Source organism: Mustelus asterias, chromosome 23, assembly GCF_964213995.1.
Source record: "Mustelus asterias chromosome 23, sMusAst1.hap1.1, whole genome shotgun sequence".
Classification (NCBI taxonomy): Eukaryota; Metazoa; Chordata; class Chondrichthyes; order Carcharhiniformes; family Triakidae; genus Mustelus; species Mustelus asterias.
The window spans coordinates 373,213-398,604 of record NC_135823.1 but is presented as its reverse complement, the minus strand read 5'-3'; positions in this window follow the sequence as shown (position 1 = coordinate 398,604).

Below are 25,392 nucleotides of genomic sequence, written 5' to 3'. Positions count from 1 at the left end.
CATGTATTGGGGTACAGTGGAAAGTATTGTTTCTTGCGCTCTATACAGAGAAGGCATACCGTTCATGGAGAAGGAAAGGAGAGAGTGGAGAATGTAGTGTTACAGTGATAGCTAGGGCGTAGAGAAAGGTCAACTTAGTGCGAGGTAGGTCCATTCAAAAGTCTGATGGCAGCAGGGAAGAAGCTGTTCTTGAGCCGGTTGGTAGGTGACCTCAAAGTTTTGTATCTTTTTCCCGACGGAAGAAGGTGGAAGAGAGTACGTCTGGAATGCGTCGGGTCCTTAATTATGCTGGTTGCTTTTCCGAGACAGCGGGAAGTGCCGACAGAGTCAGGAGATGGGAGGCTGGTTTGAGTGATGGGATTGGACCAGTTCTTGTGGTCGTGGACAGAGCAGGACACATACCAAGCGTATTCACTTTGGAAGGATGCTCGTGCTCTCGAGGGAGTGCAGCGAAGGTTTACCAGGCTCATTCCGGGAATGGCGGGACTGATGTATGAGGAGAGATTGACTAGGTTAAGATTGTTTTCGCTGCAGTTCAGACGAATGAGGGGGGATTTCATAGAGACTTATAAAATTCTAACAGGACGAGACAGGGTGGATGCAGGGAGGATGTTCTCGATGGTGGGAGAGTTCAGAACCAGGGGTCACAGTTTGAGGTTTCGGGGTCGACCATTTAGGACGGAGATGAGGAGACATTTCTTCACCAAAAGAGTGGTGAACCTGTGGAATTCATTGCCACAGGAAGTAGTTGATGCCAAAATATTGAATGTATTCAAGAGGCGGCTGGATATCGCACCTGGGGGCGAAGGTTATGGGGAGAAAGCAGGATTAGGCTCTTCGGCTGGACGATCAGCCATGATCGTAATGAGTAGTGGAGCAGGCTCGAAGGGCCAAATGACCTCCTCCTGCTGCTATCTTCTTTGTTTCTATGTAAAAAAGAGACAGCACAATCAAGGACCCCCCGCACCCTGGACATTCTCTATTCCACCTTCCTCCTTCGGGAAAAAGATACATCAGTCTGAGGTCACGTACCAACCCACGCAAGAACAGCTTCTTCCCTGCTGCCATCAGACATTAGAATTGACCTGCCTCATTTAAGTTGAACTTTCTCTACACCCTAGCTGTCACTGTAACACTATAATCTGCACCCTCTCCTTTCCTCCTCCGTACACGGTATGCTTTGTCTGTATACTGGGCAAGAAACAATACTTTTCAATGCATAGTAATACATGTGACAATATTAAATGAAATCAATACACTTCTTGACAGAACGCGGGGCGGAATTCTGGTCACTAAAAAGCTATATAGAACATTGGGCAATTGGAACTCTCAAAACTGCGACAGTTAAATTTACATTAGGGAGTGGATTAAGGATTATTCAATATTGGTGGGTGACTGTGAGTTGAGCTCCCTTTAAGCCATGAACCGATTGAATAGAGTGCGGGGGTGGGGGGGGGGGGGGGGGCGGGGAGGGGGAGGGGTGGAGCGGGGGACTGAATGGTCTCGCCCATCCCTATAATAATGGTGTGGATTGCACGAACTGATCACTTTTCATCCACAGACGCTTTACGCTCGCCTGGCCTTTAACGAGGATCCAAAACTCTAACTCGAGGGGAGAGAGAACTCACCGGATGTCTAGTGCTTTAGAAACATTCTTCTTGTTACAGGGGAAATTCCGAAAGTGCAGCCGGTGGAAATTCAGGCGGATTGGTGGCTCTATAGTATGATGGCGCCCAAACCGGAAAATGAATTTTCTCTTCATGTCCGCCATCCTATGACAGAATATCGTCTGCAGTGCAATTTCACCTCTCCATGCTTCTAATTTCTCATAGCGGTTTTTGAAATTCTATTCTGCATTTTCTACTGTAACTGTGCAAGAAATAATTCAAAATATATCTTTGCCGGAGTCATCTAAATATTGAAACAGGTTTTGAATACCAAATGTAAGCTGCGTGATTCCGGTTTCTATAAGGGTTTAGAACAAATATGTTTCCGGTGGCTCTTCAGCTAATTTACAGACATTTTTAGGATGTGTGTGTGCGTTGGAGATGGGATTAAGGGCTGACCAGGCAGGTTAGTAATTGGTTCAGGATTTCGTCTGCATGAATATGAAATCTGCAAGATTAAATGTGTCCCGAGCCTTAACTGGATGTATCCTGGTATTGGGCACTGATATATTTAATCCTGAAAGAACATTATCTGCAATCCATATTCCCGTCTGAACACCGGGTAAATGGATTTTATAGACTCGAAGCTGAGAACTGTGGCAATTTCCAGCCCAGAAAGAGGCCATTCTGCCCGTCAAGCCAGTGTCATTTGTTTGAACCATCAATTTAGTCTAAACTCTTGGCTTTTTCCCAATGCCCTTGAGAATGATTCATCTTTCACCACATCACCATTTTAATGGTGATTTTTTTTTTCTTAATTCCTAGTAAATGTTCCTCCCTGAATGCGGAGGCGGAAGCCTAGTGGTATGATCGCGAGACTCATAATCCAGAAAGTTAGCTAATGGGGACCAGGGTTCGTATCCCACCACGGCAGGTGGTGAAATTTAGATTAAATAAAAAACAAACTCTGGGATTAAGAATCTACTGATGACGATTGGCGATTGTCCCAAAAAAAAACACCTGGTTCACTAATATCCTTTGGGGAAAGAAATCTGCCTCCTTACCCGGTCTGGCCAACATGTGACTTCAGAGCCACAGCAATGTGGTTGACTCTCAACTGCCCTCCAATGGCAACTAGGGATGGGCAATAAATGCTGACCAACCAGCGACGCCCATGTCCCACTAATGAATAAATAAAATCCATACAGCTTGAAGCATAACCCATTGGCTTTGAATGCAACAGATTTGCTGGCGAACTTTGCAAACGTCAATTATTCAGTCACGTTAGAAGATTAGGCAAACGAGTGAGTAAATTTCAGATGATTTTTCACTGACACGGTACGACATATCCCCATGATATTTTTAATATCATAACTATTAAGAATCTCGAATGTCGTGTGATGATTTTTGGATAATTGGATAATTGTTATTCTCTGAAATAATATAGAACCTTGGACAATTCCTGATACAAACGCGTAGACACATTTTCAAATGCACACCGCTTGGCACTGGTCCAAAAAATCATTCTGCACAGAAATTGCGAAGAGTATTTGAAGCCATGTGTACATTATGCAGAATCATAGAATCATGGAGTGCAAAAGAGGCCTTTCGGCCCATCGAGTCTGCACCGAGACCTGAACTCCCGCCAAATCCCATCTACCAACACTTGGCCCGTAGCCTTGAATGGTATGATGTGTCAAGTGCTTATCCGGGTCCTTTTTAAAAGATGTGAGGCAACGCGCATCTACCACCCTCCCGGCCAGCGCATTCCAGACCCTCACCACCCTCTGAGTGAAAAATATTTTCCTCACACCCCCCTCAACCTTCCTACCCCTCACCTTGAATCTATGTCCCCTCGTGACTGACCTTTCAACGAAGGGGATTTTCAAAATGGGAAAAGTTATTGTGCTCAAGACAGTCCATCCACCCCATGAGGATTTAAACTTCTCATCCACCAGGACAATTGTTTCTTGAGGAATGCAGGGGTTTCATTGAATTATCCCCCAATTCACTCTACCCAGAAAACCATTCTCAATGCCGATCACTTCCTGTGTGATAGGCTCCTGGCATCAGTCCTAAATTTGCCTTGGAATACACTGCTGTATCCACAAGAACACTGGGGCAGGTGGAGTCCATTCAGCCACTCGGTGAGTTTGGTCTGTCTTGACTGATCTGTATTAACTGCATCCACGCTGTTCCATTCAATAAACCTCCATCGTATTACCGAACAACATCTAAATTCTGGTAGTTTTCAATGACCGCCACCCCAACTTTCTTAGCAACTATTTGAGGGTCGGGGTTCCAGATTATTCCTCTTCTTTGTTTGAGGAATAATGAACAGATCAACATTCATAGAATCCCTGCAGTGCAGAAGGAGGCCTTTCTGCCCATCGAGCCAGCACCACAACAATCCCACCCAGGTCTTCTCCCCTGAACATCATGTTCTTACATTGCTAATCCCCCTGACACTACCGGGAATTTAATATGGTCAATCAACTTAACCTGCACATTTTAGGACTGTGTGAAGAAACTGGAGCACCCGGTGGAAACCCACGCCGACATGGGGAAAGTGTGCCAACTCGACACAGAGAGTGACCCGAGGCCAGAATTCAACTCGGGTTAGGCAACAGTAGCGCTGGCACTGTTAGGCAACAGTGCTAACCATTGTAAATGGTAGATTCTTAATTCCAGATACTTTTTTATTAAATTTAAATTCCATTCTCTGCCGTGGCGGGATTCGAACCCGGGCACCCAGAATATTAGAAGAATAGAAACATAGAAAACAACAGCACAAAACAGGCCTTTCGGCCCCACAAGTTGTGCCGAACATATCCCTACCTTTTAGGCCTACCTATAGCCCTCCATCCTATTAAGTCCCATGTACTAATCCAGGAGTCTCTTAAAAGACCCTATTGAGTTTGCCTCCACCACCGCTGACGGCAGCCGATCCCACTCGCCCACCACACTCTGTGTGAAAAACCTCCCCCTAACATTTCCCCTGTACCTACCCCCCAGCACCTTAAACCTGTGTCCTCTCGTAGCAGCCATTTCCACCCTGGGAAAAAGCCTCTGAGAGTCCACCCGATCTATGCCTCATTAGCTGAGTTTCTGGATTAAGTCCAGTGATAATGCCACTAGGCCATTGCGTCCCACGTGGTTGCGTTTAATGTGAAGGATAACAGCCTGGAGCAGATTGTCCATGCTCCATCGAGTAAGAGGATAATTATGCCACAGAGAGATAGACAGGGAAACAGACAGCAGGTGAAACAATAACTGAAAGGTTCACTCCTCTTTCGTGTTATCTTCAATCTGACACCTTCTGGTTCAAAACAAAATAAATGAAGATATCCGGAATGAATTCAACGCAACACTCTGTATTAGAGTGCTATCCCCTGTGCTCAGGTGAATGACGCAACCAGTCATGCTGTTGAGTTCAGCAAATTATCCACGCTGCCCAACAAAGGGCGGCACGGCGGCACAGTGGTTGGCACTGCTGCCTCACAGCGCCAGGTTCGATTCCCGGCCTCGGGTCACTGTCTGTGTGGAGTTTGCACACTCTCCCGTATCTGCGTGGGTTTCGGTTTTCCTGCGGTTGCTCCGGTTTCCTCCTATGGTCCGAAAGATGTGCAGGTGAGGTGAACTTGCCAAGCTAAATTCTCCCTCAGTGTTACCCGAACAGGAGCTGGAATATGGCGACAAGGGTATTTTCACAGTAACTTCATTGTAGTGTGAATGTAAGCCTACTTGTGACTAATAAAAAAATAAATAGACTTTGCCTTTTCTCCTCAGTTTGAACAGTCTGAAGCGCCCAGTGAAGCATAAGCTGTGAGGTGTTTGTCTTGGCGGACAGAGGTATGAGCGGGCTCCTGAACTATAAACGGGAAGCGCTGAGACAAAATAAACACAGCGCTGAATTTTCCAGTTCTTAACCACTGCACGTAGTATCTGCAAAACGTACATTTCCACCATGTTTTCCAGCGCAGATGACGAGTTACCGAAGAGAAAAGCTGGTATGTGGAAAACAGCAAAAAGACCATCCGCTCCTCACTGCCCTGGGTATCTCTTTGTAGTTTGTGTCATCCTCACTCCTCAATTAGAATGATGCCTTTGCAGGGTTCGCACGATTGAGGGAGCAGACAGTTGCTCCCGTTTATACTTGGGATACAGTGAAAGGTTTTGCTTCTTGAGCGCTAAACAGACAAGGCATATTGTTCATAGAGTACAGAGGGCAGAAGTAAAGGAGAAGGTCGAGAATGTAGTGTCACAGTCAGATAGAGTGTCGAAAAAGTATTGTTTCTTGTGTGCTTTACAGACAAGGCAGACTGTTCATAGAGTACATGGGGAGAAGCAAAGGAGAGAGTACAGAATGTAGTGTTACAGTCATAGTTAGGGTGTAGCGAAAGATCAACTTAATGCGAGGGAGGTCCATTCAAAAGTCTGATGGCAGCAGGGAAGAAGCTGTTCTTGAATCGGTTGGTACATGACCTCAGACTTTTGTATGTTTTTCCGGACGGAAGAAGGTGGAAGAGAGAATGTCCGGGATGCGTGGCGTCCTTAGTTATGCTGGCTGCTTTTCCCGAGTTACCCGAGTATTCGGGTAAGTGTTCTCCAAGGCGGCCTTCACGACAAACGATGGCGCAGAGTCGCTGAGCAGAAACTGATAGCCAAGTTCTGCACACATGAGGACGGCCTCAACCGGGATATTGTGTTCATGTCACACTATTTGTAACCCCCACAGCCTGCCTGGACCTGCAGAGTTTCACTGGCTGTCCTGTCTGGAAACAATACACATCTTTTTAGCCTGTCTTGATGCTCTCTCCACTCACATTGTTTGTATCTTAAAGACATGATTGGCTGTAAGTATTCGCATTCCAACCATTATTCATGTAAATTGAGTCGGTGTCTTTATATGCTCTGTTTGTGAACAGAATTTCCACTCACCTGAAGAAGGGGCTTGGAGCTCCGAAAGCTTGTGTGGCTTTTGCTACCAAATAAACCTGTTGGACTTAAACCTGGTGTTGTTAAACTTCTTCCTGTGTTTACCCCAGTCCAACGCCGGCATCTCCTCATCATGCTTTTCCAGAGGCAGCGGGAAGTGTAGACAAATTCAATGGATTGGAGGCTGGTTTGTGTGATGGTCTGGGCTACGTTCACAATATTTTGTAATTTCTTACGATTTTGGGCAGAGCAGGAGCCATACCAAGCCGTGATACATCCGAAAAGGATGCTTTCTATGGTACACCTGAGAGGTGGCAAATGGAGTTTATTGCGGAAAAGTGCGAAGTGATTCACTTTGGAAGGAGTAACAGGAATACAGAGTACTGGGCTAATGGTAAGATACTTGGTATGTGGATGAACAGAGGGATCTGGGTGTCCATGTGCATAGATCCCTGAAGGTTGGCACCCAGGTTGATAGGGTTGTTAAGAAGGCGTATGGTGTGTTAGCTTTCATTGGTCGAGGGATTGAGTTTCGGAGCCAGGAGGTCATGTTGCAACTGTACAAAACTCTGGTGCGGCCGCACTTGGAGTATTGCATACAGTTCTGGACGCCGCATTATAGGAAGGATGTGGAAATGTTGGAAAGGGTGCAGAGGAGATTTACCAGGATGTTGCCTGGTATGGTGGGAAAATCGTATGAGGAAAGGCTGAGGGGCTTGAGGTTGTTTTCGTTAGAGAGAAGGTTAAGACGTGACTTAATAGAGGCATACAAGATGATCAGAGGATTAGATAGGGTGGATAGTGAGAACCTTTTTCCTCAGATGGTGATGGCTAACACGAGGGGACATAGCTTTAAATTGAGGGGTGAGAGATATAGGACAGATGTTAGAGGTAGGTTCTTTACTCAGAGAGTAGTAATGGCGTGGAATGCCCTGCCTGCAGCAGTAGTGGACTCGTCAACATTAAGAGCATTCAAATGATTATTTGATAAACATACGGATGATATTGGAACAGTATAGGTTAGAGGGGCTTTAGATTGGTTTCACTGGTCGGCGCAACGTCGAGGGCCGAAGGGCCTGTACTGCGCTGTAATGTTCTATGTTCTACACCCTGGAAACGTTGGTGAGGGTTGTAGCAGGCATGCCACCGTCTCCCGGGAAAGTAGAGGTATTGTTCGGCTTTATTAACTATAGCATCAGCATGGGGGGAGCAGGACAGGTTGTTGGTGATCTGGGCACCTGGGAAGTTTAAGCTCTCGACCATTTCAACTTCGTCCCCATTGATGTAGACAAGGGCATGTCCTCCACTACGCTTCCTGAAATCGATGACTATCTTCTCCGTTTTGTTGACACTGAAAGAGAGATTATTATCGCCGCACCAGTTCACCAGACTCAATCTCTGTCTTCAATCACTAACCTCATGCTGAAGGAGTGGGTTATTTACAGCTGATCATAATGAATCACATGTCAATATTCTCCAATCAATTGAAACAAAAGTCCCGTGTCTAATCACCTGGAATTTAAAGTATGTCATGGTCACTGTAAGAAGTTTAACAACACCAGGTTAAAGTCCAACAGGTTTATTTGGTAGCAAAAGCCACACAAGCTTTCGAGGCTCTGAGCCCCTTCTTCAGGTGAGTGGCCACATCATGGTCACTGTGAGCAGGACTGCCAGAGTGGGTCCACTTGTGGACATATTTCTCCCTCAAGCAACATCAGTAAAAACAATATCTGGATATGAACATATGAACTCAGAAAAGGATTAGGCCATCACCTCTTCGCGCCTGCTCACCCAGTCAATCATATCGGGGCTAACCTGATTGTAAATTCAACGCCACGTTCCTGCCAATTATCAAGAATCTATCAAACGTCCAAGGAAAACACTTTCAAAAACATTCAGAGACTTTGTTTCCGCCAGTTTCTTCTCTCCGCGTGTCTCTCTGTCTGTCTGTTTGTCTCGCTGTCTCTCGCTCTCTCTTTCTCTCTACACCTCTCTCTCTCTGTCTCTCCCTCTGTCTCTCTGTCTAACGTTTTCCCTCCCACCCCAGCTCTCTCGCTCTGTCCCTCTCACTGGCTTTCTCTGTTTCTCTCGCTGTCTCACTCTCTTTCTCGCTCGCTCTGTCCCTCTCTTTCTCTTTCTCTCTCTCTCTGTCCATCTCCCGCTATCTCTCTCTCTCTTCCTTTGGCTGCCTCTGTGTCTTTCTCTCTCTCCCTCTCTCTGTCTCACTTTATCTCTCTATCTCCCTCTCTCGGTCTCTCTCTCTCTCTCCCTATCTCTTTCTCTGTCTAACTCTCTCTTGCTCTCTCTCCCTCTCTCTCACTCTCTTTCTTTCTCTCTCTTTCTCGCTCCCTCTCCTTCTCACTGGCTTTCTCTGTCTCTCTTTCTATGTCTCTCTCTCTATCTTTCTGTCTGTCTCTCTCTCTATCTCTCTTTCTTTCTCTCTATCTGTCTCTCTCACTCTGTCTCTCTCAGCCTCGTATCTCTATCTCTGGCTCCCCCTCTTTCTATCTCTCCCCTCTCTCTCTCTCTCTTTCTCCCTCTGTCTCGCTCTCTTTCTCACTCTCTATTTCACCTGCTCTGCCTCATTCTCTCTCTCTGACTCAACGTTTACTTATTATGCTGTGAAAACAATGGATTAGGGAAATAAAAATATCTACATAGAAAAAGACCATAAGACTATAAGATGTATCAGCAGAATTAGGCCATTCAGCCCATCGGGTCTGCTCCACCATTCAATCATGGTTGATAGGTCTCTCATCCCCATTCTCCCGCCTTTCCCTCGTAACCTTTGATCCCCTTTCCAATCAAGAACCTATCTATGTTTGTCTTAAATGACCTGGCCTCTGTGGCCATGAATTCCCCAGATTCACCACCCTCGAGCTGAAGAAATTCCTCCTCATCTCGGTTCTAAAGAGTCGTCCCTTTACTCTGAGGCTGTGCCCTCGGATCCCAGCCTCTCCTACTAATGGAACCATCTTCCCTATGTCCACCCTATCCAGGCCTTTCAGAATTTGGTGAGGTTCAATGAGATCCCCCTCATCCTTCTAAACTCCATTGAGTAAAGACCCAGAGTCCTCAAACCAACTCCCATATACTTCACATTTTACGACCCTGGAAGTTGCATGTGTGATGTGAGTGTACCTTTAAGAATTTTCTATAAATTTTTGCTGACAGCCTGACGTGATTTTATTGTTGGAAGGAGAAAAAAATATGGGCACATCAGGTGATAGGGATTTCATTTTCAGTTTCAGTTTGGAGCTCCAGGTTGGAGTTGAGTTTTTGAAGGAACAGCAAGCTAAAAAGAAATGTTTTCCCTCTCTCCATATTGTTTTGAAAGTTCTGTTGCATTTCCAGAAAGGTGGAAATCTGATGTTGTTGGCAGCTGGACGAGTCTCTCTGCTGTTTTGGGAAGCTGCCTTGTCTTCAAACTGTTTGGAGTGAATCCAGAGAACTGCAGATTTCAACGAAGGGACGCAAATTATCATTAGTCACGTGAGCATTAGTCTGTGCTGTTAAACCTGTGAAAAGCGTGTTTTGTTAATGCCAGGTTTTGGTTTGCATTGGGAAAGCCTATCTATGTTCATTAAGGGTTATACATTGTAATGGTTGCTTTGTTTCTTCTTTGTAATTGTAAAAGTTCTTGCTACTTTGCTTACTATACATGTCAACTATATTCTTACCTAAACTTTGTTTGATAAAAGCTCCCAAGTGGGTCTTTGAATACTCCTGAAGGAAAACCTGGTGTGCCTCAGGGATCAGTGCTGGGACCGCAATTGTTTCCGATTTACATCGATGATTTGGAGTTGGGGACCAAGTGCAGTGTGTCAAAATTCGCAGATGACACGAAGATGAGTGGCAGAGCAAAGTGTGCAGAGGACGCTGAAAGTCTGCAAAGGGATATAGATAATCTAAGTGAGTGGGCGAGGGTCTGGCAGATGGAGTACAATGTTGGTAAACGTGAAGTCATCCATTTTGGTAGGAATAATAGTAAAATTGACTATTATTTAAATGGTAAAAAATTGCAGCATGCTGCTGTGCAGAGGGACCTGGATGTCCTTGTGCAAGAATCACAAGGAGTTGGTTTGCAGGTGCAGCAGGTAATTAAAAAATCATAGAAACCCGACAGTGCAGCAGGAGGCCATTCGGCCCATCGAGTCTGCACCGACCACAATCCCACCCAGGCTCTACCCCCACATATTTACCCGCTAATCCCTCTAACCTACGCATCCCGGGAATCTAAGGGCCAATTTTTAACCTGGCCAATCAACCTAACCCGCACATCTTTGGACTGTGGGAGGAAACCGGAGCACCCGGACCCACGCAGACCCGAGGAGAATGTACAAACTCTACACAGACAGTGACCCGAGCCGGGAATCGAAACCGGGACCCTGGAGCTGTGAAGCAGCAGTGCTAACCACTGTGCTACCGTGCCGCAAAGAAAGCAAATGGAATTTTGTCCTTCATTGCTAGAGGGATGGAGTTTAAAAACAGCGAGATTATGTTCCAGCTGGATAAGGTGCTGGTGAGGCCACATCTGGAGTACTGTGTACAGTTTTGGTCTCCTTACTTGAGAAAGGATATACTGGCACTGGAGAGGGTGCAGAGGAGATTCACCAGGTTGATTCCGGAATTGGGAGGGTTGGCTTATGAGGAGAGACTGAGTAGACTGGGGCTATACTCATTGGAATTCAGAAGAATGAGGGGTGATCTTATAGAAACATGTAAGGTTATGAAGGGAATAGTTAAGATAGAAGCAGGGAAGTTGTTTCCACAGGCGGGTGAAACTAGAACTAGGGGGCATAGCCTCAAAATAAGGGGAAGCAGATTTAGGACTGAGTTGAGGAGGAACTTCTTCACACAAAGGGTTGTGAATCTGTGGAATTCCCTGCCCCGTGAAGCAGTTGAGGCTACCTCATTGAATGATTTTTTAAGGCAAGGATAGATACATTTTTGAACAGTAAAGGAAGTAAGGGTTATGGTGAGCAGGCGGGTCAGTGGAGCTGAGTCCACAAAAAGATCAGCCATGATCTTATTGAATGGCGGAGCAGGCTCGAGGGGCCAGATGGCCTGTTCCTGCTCCTCGTTCTTATGTTCTTATGAAACATCTCACGCTTATCCGAGCCAAATTGAAAATGCAAAACTTATGATTCAGGTGGGCTTCATGAAAGACTTTGGCGTTTCTGACCCGAACCATAACACATGCTATAATCATAATATGGTTGGCATTGCGACAGATGTTAGCAGTATATCTACAAAGGACACAGATATGGGCAGGGAATCCCTCCATCAGGAACTAGGTTGCAACAATAGCTCTGAGGTCAGATCTTCCTCCAAAACACACAATTCCTACACTATGGATCAAACCTCGGCTTCAAGTCAAAAGATTAAAAATCAGAACACACCGTGGAAAAAATATTTTTTCCAATTTCTTATTCATAAAATATCTCAAAGATCATGAAAAATATGACAAAATGGCCACCACAGGAAGTAATGAAACATTCAGGTTCTCTACACAAATCATGTAGTATTCTGAGTTGCTTCAACGCAACGCAAATGAAATTTTGAGATATTTCAAATTGGTTATTACAGAAAGAGTAATCACATTCAAGTTTTCTACTTAGGTTATGTTGTAAAAAGAGAAATAATAAAGACTTTTCACAATACTCATCACATCAAGTGCAGTAAGAAGTCTCACAACACCACGTTAAAGTCCAACAGGTTTATTTGGTAGCACGAGCTTTCAGAGCACTGCCCCTTCATCAGGTGAGTGGAGGATTGGGTTCACAAACAGGGCATATAGACACAGACTCAATTTACAAGATAATAGTTGGAATGCGAGTATTTACAAGTAATCAAGTCTTTACAGGTGCAGACAATGTGAGTGGAGAGAGGGTTAAGTACAGGTTAAAGAGGTGTGAATTGTCTCAAGCCAGGACTGTTAGTGAGATTTTGCAAGCCCAGGTAAGTCCTGGGGGTTACAGGTCGTGTGACATGAACACAAGATCCCGGTTGAGGCCACCTTCATATGTGCGGAACTCGGCTATCAGTTTCTGTTCGGCCATTCTGCATTGTCGTGTGTCTTGAAGGCCGCCTTGGAGAATGCTTACCCAAAGATCGGAGGGTGAATGCCCTTGATTGCTGAAGTGTTCTCCGACAGGATGAGAACACTCCTGCCTGGTGATTATCGAGTGGTGTCCATTCATCCATTGTCGCAGCGTCTGCAAGGTCTCCCCAATGTACCATGCCTCGGGACATCCTTTTCTGCAGCATATCAGGTAAATTACGTTGGCCGAGTCGCAAGAGTAGGTAGCGTGTACCTGGTGGATGATGTTCTCATGCGAGATGATGACATCCGTGTCGATGATCCATCACGTCTTGCAAGGTTGCTGTGGCGGGACTGTGTTGTGTTGTGGTTGCTGTCCTCCTGAATGCTGGGTAGTTTGCTATGAACAATGGTCTGTTTGAGGTTGCGCAGTTGTTTGAAGGCAAGTGGAGCTGTGGGGATAGCCTTGGCGAGATGTTCCTCTTCATCAATGACATGTTGAAGGCTCCGGAGAAGATGTCGTAGCTTCTCCGCTCCGGGAAAGTACTGGACAACGAAGGGTACTCTGTCCACCGTGTCCCGTGTGTATGTTCTGAGGGGGACGGTGTGGTTTTCCGCTGTGGCGCTTCGGAACTGTTGACTGATGAGTCGAGCACCATATCCTGTTCTTACGCGGGCATCTTTCAGCGTCTGTAGGTTTCTATTCTGTTCCTCCTCATCTGAGCAGATCCTGTGTATCCGGAGGACTTGTCCGTAGGGGATGGCTTCTTTAACGTATTTAGGGTGGAAGCTGAAGAAGTGGAGCATCGTGAGGTTATCCGTGGGCTTGCGGTACAGTGAGGTGCTGAGGTGACAGGCCATGATGGAGATGCGTGTGTCCACGAATGCAACCGATTCCGGAGAGTAGTCCATGGTGAGTCTAATGGTGGGAGGGTACTTGTTGATGTCATCATGTAGTTGTTTCACTCATGTTTCGCTGTGAGTCCAAAGGAAGAAAATGTCATCGATGTATCTAGTGTATCGCATCTATTGAAGGTCCTGTGTGGTGAAGAGATCTTGTTCGAACTTGTGCATGAAAACGTTGGCATTCTGAGGTGCGAATTTGGTCCCCATGGCGGTTCCATGTGTATGAATGAAGAACTGGTTGTTGAAGGTGAAGACGTTGTGGTCCAGGATGAAGCAGATGAGTTGCAGAATTGCGTCTGAAGATTGGCAATTGTCGGCGTTAAGTACTGAGGCAGTTGCAGCAATGCCGTCGTCATGGGGAATGTTGTCATATGGACAAGCCCTCCGTATACAGAGAATCTGCTCAGATGGGAAGGAACACAACAGAAACCTACAGTTGCCGCAAGACGCCATTGTAAGAACAGGATATGGCGCTCGACTCATCGATCGACAGTTCTGACGCGCCACAGCAAAAAAACGCACTGACCTCCTCAGAAGACAAACACGGGAGACGGTGGACAGAGTACCCTTCATCGTCCTGTACTGACCCGGAGCGGAGAAACTACGACATCTTCTCCGGAGCCTTCAACATGTCATTGATGAAGACGAACATCTCGCCAAGGCCATCCCCACACCCCCACTACTTGTCTTCAAACAACCGCGCAACCTCAAACAGACCATTTTTCGCAGCAAACTAGCCAGCCTTCAGGATAACAGTGACAACGACACCATACAGTGAGTATTTCCACAGCAAACTGTGCAAGATGTGCCGGATCATCAACATGGATGCCACCATCTCACGTGAGAGTACCATCCACCAGGTACACAGTACATGCTCTTGCGACTCAGCCAACATTGTCTACCTGCAGGAAAGGATACCCCAAGGCATGGTACATTGGCGAGACCATGTGTATGAGTGTGTGTGCAAATGTGTATAAGTGTGTGTCAGTGGATGAGCGTGTGTGTATGTGAAAGTGTATGAGTATGAGTGTACGTGTGTGTGTGTGTGTCAGTGTATGAGTGTGCGAATTTTTAATTATATGAATATGTGTGTGTGTGTGTGTGTGTATGTGAGTCTGTAAGTGTATGAATGTGAGTGTGTGTTTGTAAGTGCGTGTCAGTGTAAGAGAGCGTGTGTATGGTTAAATGCATGAATATGTGTTTGTATGAATGTGCATGTGAGTCTGTAAGTGTATGAGTGTGTGTGTGTGTGTGGGCGCGCCATTAGGAGACGCTGTTATTCAAAACAATAAGAAGGGATCTTGACCCTTCTCACCCGCAAGAAGTTTTTTTTTCAGTAATGTCCCATGCAGAACAAGTTCTTCTCTCGCCGCTAGGGGAACCAGAAAACCGGTTTCCATTTTTTTGAAGTCATGAACTGAGTGAGAAATTGTGAACAGTTCCCCTTCAATATGGGACCTCAGAAACTGGCAGGTATACAGAAGAACTGTCTACTTGGATTGATTGGTCCTGTCTAACAGCCAAATAGTCTCGTTTTCTGCCTGGATATTTTGATTTGAAAAATAATCTTATTTACTTCTACTTTAATTATTTTCTTAATTAATACATATCCCCAGTGAAACCAGATTCGTGTTTGATGCAGAATAAATAAACTGATACGAATCTAAGTTGCATATCTATATATTTCCCTCAGATAAAATGTCTTACAGGTTTAGGGCGGGGTTGCAGCACCGGACTCTTTACCGAGGAGTGAATGTTGCTGTATTGAAAACGCCGCAAATAAGAGAGAGGCGGATCAGAAATGGATTCTATAAGAATGGAACCACTGCTAACGGAGATGGAAATCTTACATTCAATGTACCGCCTGTGATACAGTGAACAAACAACTAAACAATCTTAAGCCAAGTTGTTTCCGGTAATATCGCGTCCAATAAAATTCTGAGAGTACCCAGCAGAGAGTATGGATCTGTAAATGTGTATACGTCTGTTTCTGGCATTATCCAGGAATGGGAAGAGTGATGAAGGTGTGTGTGTGTATGCGAGAGAGAGAGAGAGAGAAATTCTGGCAGTGTGTCTGTGTGTGTGTGTGTGTGTGTGTGTGTGTGTGTGTGTAACTCTGACATTACCCAGCAGAGGGTGGATTGGTAAAGGTGTGTGTGTGCTTGTATGTGTGCTCGTGTGTGTGTGTGTGTGTGTGTGTGTGTGTGTGAGAGAGAGAGAGAGAGAGAGAGAGAGAAATTCTGGCTGTCTGTGTCTGCGTGGGTGTGTGATTCTGACATTATCCAGCAAAGGGTAGATTGATAAAAGTGTGCGTGCGCGTGTGTGTGTGTGTGTGTGAGAGCGAGAGAGAGAGAGAATGACAAAGGTTATGTCTGTGTGTGTGAGAGAGAGAAATTCTGGCTATCTGTGTGTGTGGTGGGGCGGGGGGGCGGTAGGGGGTGGGGGGTGGGTGTGTAATTCTGACATTATCCAGCAGAGGGTAGATTGGTAAAGCTGTGTGTATATGTGTGTGTGTGAGTGAGAGAGAGAGAATAATTGTATCTGTGTGTGTGAGAGAGAGGGAGAGAGAAACTCTGGCTGTCTGTGTGTCTGTGTGTGTGGGTGTGTGATTCTAACATGATCCAGCAGAGTGTAGATTGGTAACGGTTTGTGTGTTTGTGTGTGTGTGCATGTGCGTGTGAGAGAGAGAGAAAAAGTGAGAAATATTCTGGCGTGTCTGTGTGTCAGAGAGCGATTCTGACTGTGTGTCTGTGTGTTGATTTGATTTATTATTGTCACCTGTATTGGGATACAGGGAAAAGTATTGTTTCTTGCGCGCAATACAGATGAAGCATACCGTTCATAGAGAAGGAAACAAGAGAATGCACAATGTAGTGCTACAGTCATAGCTAGGGTGTAGAGAAACATCAAATTAGTGCGAGGTAGGTCCATTCAAACGTCTGACGGCAGCAGGGAAGAAGCTGACCTCAGACTTTTGTACCTTTTTTTCCATGTGGAAGAAGGTGGAAGAGAGAATGTCCGATGTGTGTGGGGTCCTTGATTATGCTGGCTGCTTTTCCGAGGCAGCGGGAATTGTAGACAGAATCGGGATACCTCAAAACTTGTTGCTCATATATTTAAGATGAGAGGGGAGAGACACAAAAGGGTTCAGAGGGGCAATTTTTCGCACAGAGGTTGGTGAGTGTCTGGAACGAGCTGCCAGAGGTAGTAGTTGAGGCGGGTACAATTTTGTCTTTATAAAAGCGTTCAGACAGTTACATGGGTAAGATGGGCATAGAGGGATGTGGGCCAAATGCAGGCAGTTGGGACTAGCTTCGGGGTTTTTAAAAAAGGGCAGCATGGACAAGTTGGGCGGAAGGGCCTGTTTCCATGCTGTAAACCTCTATGATTCTTGACCATTTCGACTCTGTCCCCATTGATGTAGACAGGGCGCATCCTCCACTGCGCTTCCTGAAGTCGATCACTATCTCCTTCGTTTTGTTGACATTGAGGGAAAGATTATTGCTGCGGCACCAGTTCACCAGATTCTCTCTCTCATTCCCGTTCTCCGTCTCATCATTGTTTGAAATCCGACCCACGACGCCGGTGTCATCAGCAATCTTGAAAATCGAGTTGGAGGGGAATTTGGCCACACAGTCATCGGTGTATAAGGAGTATAGTAAGGGGTTGAGGACAGAGCTTTGTGGGACACTGGTGTTGAGGATGATCGTGGAGGAGGTGTTGTTGCCTATCCTTACTGATTTCGGTCTGAGGGTTACGAAGTTCAGGATCCAATTGCAGAGGGAGGAGCCGCGGCCCAGGACATGGAGTTTGGAGATGAGTTTAGTCGGAATAAGGGGCGATGAAGGCTGAGCTGTAGTCGGTTAATAGGAGCCTGACAGAGGTGGCTTTGTTATCCAGCTTTTCCAGGGTTGAGTACAGGGCCGGGGAGATGGCATCTGCTGTGGAGCTGTTGCGGCGATAGGCGAACTGTAGTGGATCCAGGTGATGTGTGAATGGTGGATGTGTGAATAGTGGATGTGTGAGAGGGAGAAAGTCTGTGTGTGAGCGAGAGAGAGAGAGATTCTGGTTGTGTGTCAGTGTGGGAGGGGGGTGGGCGGGGGAGAGCTTCTGGCTGTGTGTGTCTGTATGCGAGAGAAAGATGTTTGTGTGTTTGAGAGAGATTTTGTGTGTGTGAGAGAGAGAGCGATTCTGGATCTGTGTGTGTGAGAGAGAGCGAGAGAAAGAAAGAGCGTTTGTGCGGTTGAGAGAGACAGATTCTGGCTGTGCGTATATGAGAGAGAGAGAGAGAGAATGCGTGTGAGAGAGAGAGATTCTGGCTGTGTCGTGGCTGAGTGTATGTGTGTGTTTGCCTGTGTATATGTGTCTGTGTGTGTCTGTGTGTGCGTGTCTGTGTGTGTGTATGTGTGTCTGAGATTTTGTTAGAGCTTTCTCTGTTTTCTCTGTGTGAAGGAATAAGTTTGAAAGTTGTCAAAGCCGCTCTGTTCACGGTCTTGTGAATAAAGTTGTGCATTGCCGCCATCTGGTGGCAGCGGACGGCTACTGCATGCGCTGCTTACTCGCCCGATGACCCCGTCTGGGAACTGATGGATGTCAGGTGATTACTGAATAATATTGCAAAAGGGATTGACGTTTCCATCAGGATCTCGGGTGGCGCATTCGCCCTTTTATCACCAGACACTGAACGTGAACTCTGTTGCTCATTCCCCATTGGAGATTTTATCTGCAGTTTGAGATTGTTGATTATAGTAAGAAATCTCACAACACCAGGTTAAAGTCCAACAAGTTTATTTGGAATCGCGAACTTTCGGAGTGCTGCTCCTTCACCTGGTGAGTGGAGAGATAGGTTCACAAACCTACAATTGCGTATTTGCCGATATATGCCGTGTTTGTGAACCTACCTCTCCATTCACCTGATGAAGGAGCAGCGCTCCGAAAGCTCACGATGGACTTTAACCTGGTGGTGTGAGGCTGACAAGAACACTGCAGTGAAGTTACTGTGAAATTCCCCTAATCGCCACAGTCCGGGTCTATGCACCTAACCTGCACATCTTTGGACTGTGGGAGGAAACCAGAACACCCAGAAGAAAACCATGCAGACACGGGGAGAATGTGCAGACTCCACACAGACAGTGACCCAAGCCAGGAATCGAACCCAGGTTCCTGGTGCCGTGAAGCAGCAGTGCTAACTACTGCACTACCATGTCACCCCAGACATTCTCAATGTTTAATCCTACACGGTCGATTTTTTGCTTGATTTTTAATTATTTTTAAAAATGCTTCCAAGATAATTGCTTCACAATTGGGAACAGCACGGTGGCATAGTGGTTAGCACTGCTGCCTCACAGCGCTGGGGACTCAGGTTCGATTCTGCCTCGGGTCACTGTCTGTGTGGAGCTTGCACATTCTCCCCGTGTCTGCATGGTTTTCTTCTGGGTGTTCCAGTTTCCTCCCACAGTCCAAAGATGTGCAGGTTCGATGCATTGGCCATGCTAAAAGTCTCCTTCAGTTTACCGGAACAGGCGCAGGAGTGTGGCGACTAGAGGATTTTCACAGTGACGTCAATACAGTGGTTCGCACTGCTGTGTCACAGCTCCAGGGACCCGGGTTCGATTCCCGGCACGGGTCGCTGTCTGTGTGGAGTTTGCACATTCCCCCTGTGTCTGCGTGGGTTTCCTCCGGGTGCTCCGGTTTCCTCCCACAGTCCAAAGATGTGCGGGCGAGGTTGATTGGCCATTCGAAATTGCCCCTTAGTGTCCCGGGATACATAGGTTAGAGGGGTTAGTGGGTAAATATGTAGGGACATGTGGATAGGGCCTGGGTGGGATTGTGGTTGGTGCAGATTCGATGGGCCGAATGGCCTCTTTCTGCACTGTAGGATTCTATGATTCTATAATACAGTGTGAATGTAAGCCTAATAGATGAATAGACTAATAAATAAATAAACTTTAAATGACCATAATTCTATTAGTTTTAAGATAACTATGGTGAATGATAGGTCCAGCCCAAAAGTTAAAATTCTAAATTGGGGCAAGGCCAATTTTGATGGGATCAGGCAGGAACTTTCAAAAGTTAATTGGGGGAGTTTGTGGGAAGGCAAAGGATCGTCTGGTAAGTAGCAGGCTTTCAAAAGTGTGTTAATCAGGGTTCAGGGTTAGCGTGAAGGGCAAGGCTGGCAGAAGTAGGGAACCCTGGATGACTTGGGATATTGAAGCCCTGGTCAAGAAGAAGAAAGAGGCGCATGACATGCATAGGCAGCTGGGACCAAGTGAATCCCTTGAAGAGTATAGGGGGTGTAGGAGTAGAGTTAAGAGAGAAATCAGGAGGGCAGAAAGGGACACGAGATTGTTTTGGCAGATAAGGCAAAGGAGAATCCAAAGAGCTTCTACAAATACATAAAGGGCAAAAGAGTAACAAGGGAGAGAGTCGGGCCTCTTAAGGATCAACAAGGTCATCTATGTGCGGATCCACAAGAGATGGGTGAGATCCTAAATGAATATTTCTCATCAGTATTTACTGTTGAGAAAAGCATGGATTTTAGGGAACTTGGGGAAATAAATAGTGATGTCTTGAGGAGTGTACATATTACAGAGAAGGAGGTGCTGGAAGTCTTAAAGCGCATCTTGGTAGAGAAGTCCCCAGGACCTGATGAAGTGTATCCCAGGACATTGTGGGAGGCAAGGGAGGAAATTGCGGGTCCCCTCGCCGAGATATTTAAATCATCGATAGTCACGGGTGAGGTGCCTGAAAATTGGAGAGTGGCAAATGTTGTGCCTTTGTTTAAAAAGGGCTGCAAAGAAAAGCCTGGGAACTACAGGCCAGTGAGCCTCACATCTGTGGTGGGTAAGTTGTTGGAAGGTATTTAGAGAGACAGGATCGACAGGCATTTAGAGATGCAAGGACTGATGAGAAACAGTCAGCATGGCTTTGTGAGTGGAAAATCATGTCTCATAAATTTGATTGAGTCTTTTGAAGGGGTAACCAAGAAGGTAGATGAGGGCAGCGCAGTTGATGTTGTCTACATGGACTTTAGCAAGGGCTTTGACAAGGTACCGCATGGTAGGTTGTTGCATAAGGTTAAATCTCACGGGATCCAGGGTGAGGTAACTATATGGATACAAAATTGGCTTCTGGACAAAAGCCAGAGTGTGATTGTAGAGCGTTGTTTTTCAAACTGGAGGCCTGTGACCAGAGGTGTGCCTCAGGGATCAGTGCTGGGTCCACTGTTATTTGTCATTTATATTAATGATTTGGATGAGAATATAGGAGGCATGGTTAGTAAGTTTGCAGATGACACCTAAATTGGTGGCATAATGGAAAGTGAAGAAAGTTATCTCCAATTGCAACGAGTTTTTGTCAATTGGCCAGTGGGCTGACGAATGGCAGATGGAGTTTAATTTAGACAAATGCGTGGTGATGCAGTTTGGTAGATTGAACCAGAGCAGGACTTATTCAGTAAATGGTAGGGCGTTGCAGAGAGTTACAGAACAAAGAGATCGAGGGGTACATGTTCATAGCTCCTTGAAAGTGGAGTCACAGGTGGACAGAGTGGTGAAGAAGGCATTTGGCATGCTTGGTTTCATCGGTCAGAACATTGAATACAGGAGTTGGAAAGTCTTGTTGAAATTGTACAAGACATTGGTAAGGCCACACTTGGAATGCTGTATGAAATTCTGGTCACCCTATTATAGAAAGGATATTATTAAACTAGAAAGAGTGCAGAAAAGATTTACTAGGATGCGACCGGGACTTGATGGATTGAGTTATGAGGAGAGGCTGGATAGACTGGGACATTTTTCTCTGAAGCGTAGGAGGCTGAGGGGTGATCTTATAGAGATCTATAAAATGATGAGGGGCACAGATCAGTTAGATACTCAATATCTTTTCCCAAAGGTAGGGGATTCTAAAACTAGAGGGCATGGGTTTAAGGTGAGAGGGGAGAGATAGAAAAGTGTCCAGAGGGGCAATTTTTTCACACAGAGAGCGGTGAGTGTCTGGAACAAGCTGCCAGAGGTAGTAGTAGAGGCGGGTAAAATTTTGTCTTTTAAAAAGCATTTAGATAGTTACATGTGTATGATGGGTAGACAGGGATATGGGCCAAATGCGGGCAATTGGTACTCGCTTAGGGGTTTTTGAAAAAAGGGCGGCATGGACAAGTTGGGCCGAAGGGCCTGTTTCCATGCTGTAAACCTCTATGACTCTATAACTTAATGTTTTCCATGCAATTATTTGTCCTAGAAATAACTATGAAATTAAAACTTTCTATTGCATAGATTTCATTTTGACACCATTCCAGTTTTCATTCCCCTTTGAATGAAAGCTGGAAAGGTGTCAAAATGAAATCTGCTGGACCAGAAGTGAAGATCTCCATTGTGTGCTGCTTGATCAGGTTACAATGATGCAGAGAGAGGGACTGAGTTGGACGCAAAATGCACTGCCTCCACTCCCGCCAACTATTTACCCTGCCAGTTAGAACCTTCAATAAAATCTTTCACAGAATTGTCAGGGAAAGTTTCCCTTTCAGAATTCATAGAAACCCTACAGTACAGAAAGAGGCCATTCGGCCCATCGAATCTGCACCGACCATAATCCCACCCAGGCCCTACCCCCATATCTCTGCATATTTTACCCGTCAGTCCCTCTAATCTACGCATCCCAGGACACTAAGGGGCAATTTTAGCATAGCCAATCAACCTAACCCGCACATCTTTGGACTGTGAGAGGAAACCGGAGCACCCGGAGAAAAACCACGCACACAGGAGGAGAATGTGCAAACTCCACACAGACAGTGACCCAAGCCGGGAATCGAACCCAGGTCCCTGGAGCTGTGAACATAGAACATAGAAAGCCACAGCACAAACAGGCCCTTCGGCCCACAAGTTGCGCCGATCACATCCCCACCTCTAGGCCTATCTATAGCCCTCAATCCCATTAAATCCCATGTACTCATCCAGAAGTCTCTTAAAAGACCCCAACGAGTTTGCCTCCACCACCACCGACGTCAGCCGATTCCACTCACCCACCACCCTCTGAGTGAAAAACTTACCCCTGACATCTCCGCTGTACCTACCCCCCAGCACCTTAAACCTGCAGCAGTGCTAACCACTGTGCTACCGTGCCGCCCCAAATGACTGATGAAACGGCACAGTGGTTAGCACTGCTGCCTCACAGCGCCAGGGGCCCAGGTTCGATTCCTGGCTTGGGTCACTATCTGTGTGGAGTTTGCATGATCTCTCTGTGCCTGCGTGGGTTTCCTTCGGGTGCTCCGGTTTCCGCCCACAGTGCAAAGACGTGTGGTTAGGTTGATTGGCCATGCTAAGTTCTCCCCCAGTGTCAGGGGGGTTAGCCGAGTAAATAAGTGGGGTTATGGGGATAGTGCCTCTGTGGGATTGTGATCGGTGCAAACTCGATAGGCCGAATGGCCTCTTTCTGCACTGTATGGATTCTATGATTCGAAACCACAGTGCACAATAAACACACCGGGGGTACATGACACCTGAATTAAGTGTTGGAATTGCCAATATCTGGGGAAAACAGGGTGAAATATGTTTCTGCACAATATTATCAATCACACCTCGCAGGAGAACACACACCCACTCTCACACCCACACACACACACACACACACACACACACAGGCATGCCGGCATCTGCACATAAACACATGCACAAACAAACATACACAGAAATAACGGCGCATACACAGACACAAAAGAACAGAAACACACAGTCATACACACAGACTTAAATACATACACAGACACACGTACACAGAAACACAGATTCAATCACACTCACACACACAGAAACACCAGTTCATAAACACAGACACACACACAGCCACTTACAGACATGCACATATCTACACAGACACGAACGGGCAAAGACACACGCACAAACACATGCGGACACACACACACATGCACAGACACACACTGGCTCACTCACGTGCTCTAATACACACAAGTACACACACATAGGTAGCCATGATGTCGAAATGCTGGCATTGGACTGGGGTGGGCACAATAAGAAATCTCACAACAGCAGGTTAAAGTCCAACAAGTCCACCTCACCTGATGAAGGAGCAGCGCTCCGAAAGCTCGTGATTCCAAATAAACCTGTTGGACTTTAACCTGGTGATGTGACACTTGTTACCATGCGCACGCAAAGGTACTCATACATGCATGCAAGCTCACACACAGACACAAGAGTCCATAACCCTTCTCTGATTGCAATCTAACTTCCTCGCTCCCAGTCACCTCGTCTCGATCCCCTCTCCCCAACCTATCTAGTTTAAACTCTCCCCAGTAGCCTCAGCCAACCTTCCCGCCAGGATAACGGTCCCCCTGGGATTCAAGTGCCACACGTATTTTTGTGTAGAGGTCACACCTGCCCTGTATTCTATTCTATTAGATTATATTATAGTACATTCTGCACCCTCTCTTTTCCTTCTCTCTATGTACTCTATGAACGGTATTTTTTGTCGGTATGGCGCGCAAGAAACAATACTTTTCACTGTATCCCAATGCATGTGACAATGAAAAATCACATAATTCCACCCATCTTTTACTTGCTCCTTTCTGCAAGAAGGTGTGTGTACGAGATCAGGTGCCAGAAATGTCACAACACCTTTGATGCTTTTAAATATTGAAGTTATGCATTTATTAAAAGTTACACAAAAAAAAGACACAGAAGATTACATTACACCATTAACATTAATCTCACAGAACATTTTCCAGCAAAGACTCTTACCTGGTTCGACTCATGAGTAAACATACCTTGAGGGTGCAGTCCCTATAGCCACTTAATCTATAAAATAAATTCAGTAATATTACCACAAGCCATCCAGTGTTTATGTGGGAAGTAACGTCCCAGGGATTCTCAAACTCACTCGTCTGTGGAAAGTTCCAAACACTTTGAAATCAATCATTTCTTTCTAAAATTGTTATTTTCGATATTACTAATGGAAACCCATTATCTTAACATAGTTTAGTTGTTTGTTGAGAGTCTTCGATATTTAGATTGACAGTTTAGTTCCTGTCTCTGACTGAGTGGACCCGTTTGGAAATCTGAGATAATCCACTTGATTTCTAGCCTCCTTCTTGTCTTCCTGTCGACCTTTGTCCAATGCAGAAAAATGCTTTAAGTGTATGGTTGTGCACCACCACTGAACCTGGGAAATAGATGAAATCATATATATAGGTGTCAAATCAGTATCATATCAGTTCATTCGTAATGCATAACACATGAAAATGGCATGTGGATCATAGGCAATCTGGGATGAATATTGGCCATGAAATACTTCAAATGAAAAACCATGCCATTAATTTTTAAATTAAAATATCGTGTAAGAGAAGTAGACCACTTGACTTGTGAAACAGGGGCACAGTGCAACGGTGGTAATATCAGTCGACATGTCCAGGCAAATCCGTTTGGGATATGGAATAGAATTCGGAAAATGTGGAATTCGAATTCGGAAAATGTGGAATTAAAATTCTGTTAATAACGGAAATAACAGAAATAACAATCCAATGTACAGGCAGCAAGGAACACATCAGATGCTCGAGGAGTATAAAAAGTGCAAGAAGCTACTTAAGAGGGAAATCAGGAGGGCTAAAAGAAGACATGAGGTTGCTTTGGCAGACAGAGTGAAGGAAAATCCAAAGAGCTTCTATAGGTATGTTAGGAGCAAAAGGATAGTGAGGGATAAAATTGGTCCTCTTGAAGACCAGAGTGGTTGACTGTGTATGGAACCAAAAGAGATGGGGGAGATACTAAATGGTTTTTTTGCATCCGTATTTACTGAGGAAACGGGCATGGAGTCTACGGAAATACGGCAAACTGGTAGGGAGGCCATGGAACATTTACAGATTAAAGGGGAGGAGGTGCTCGCTGTCTT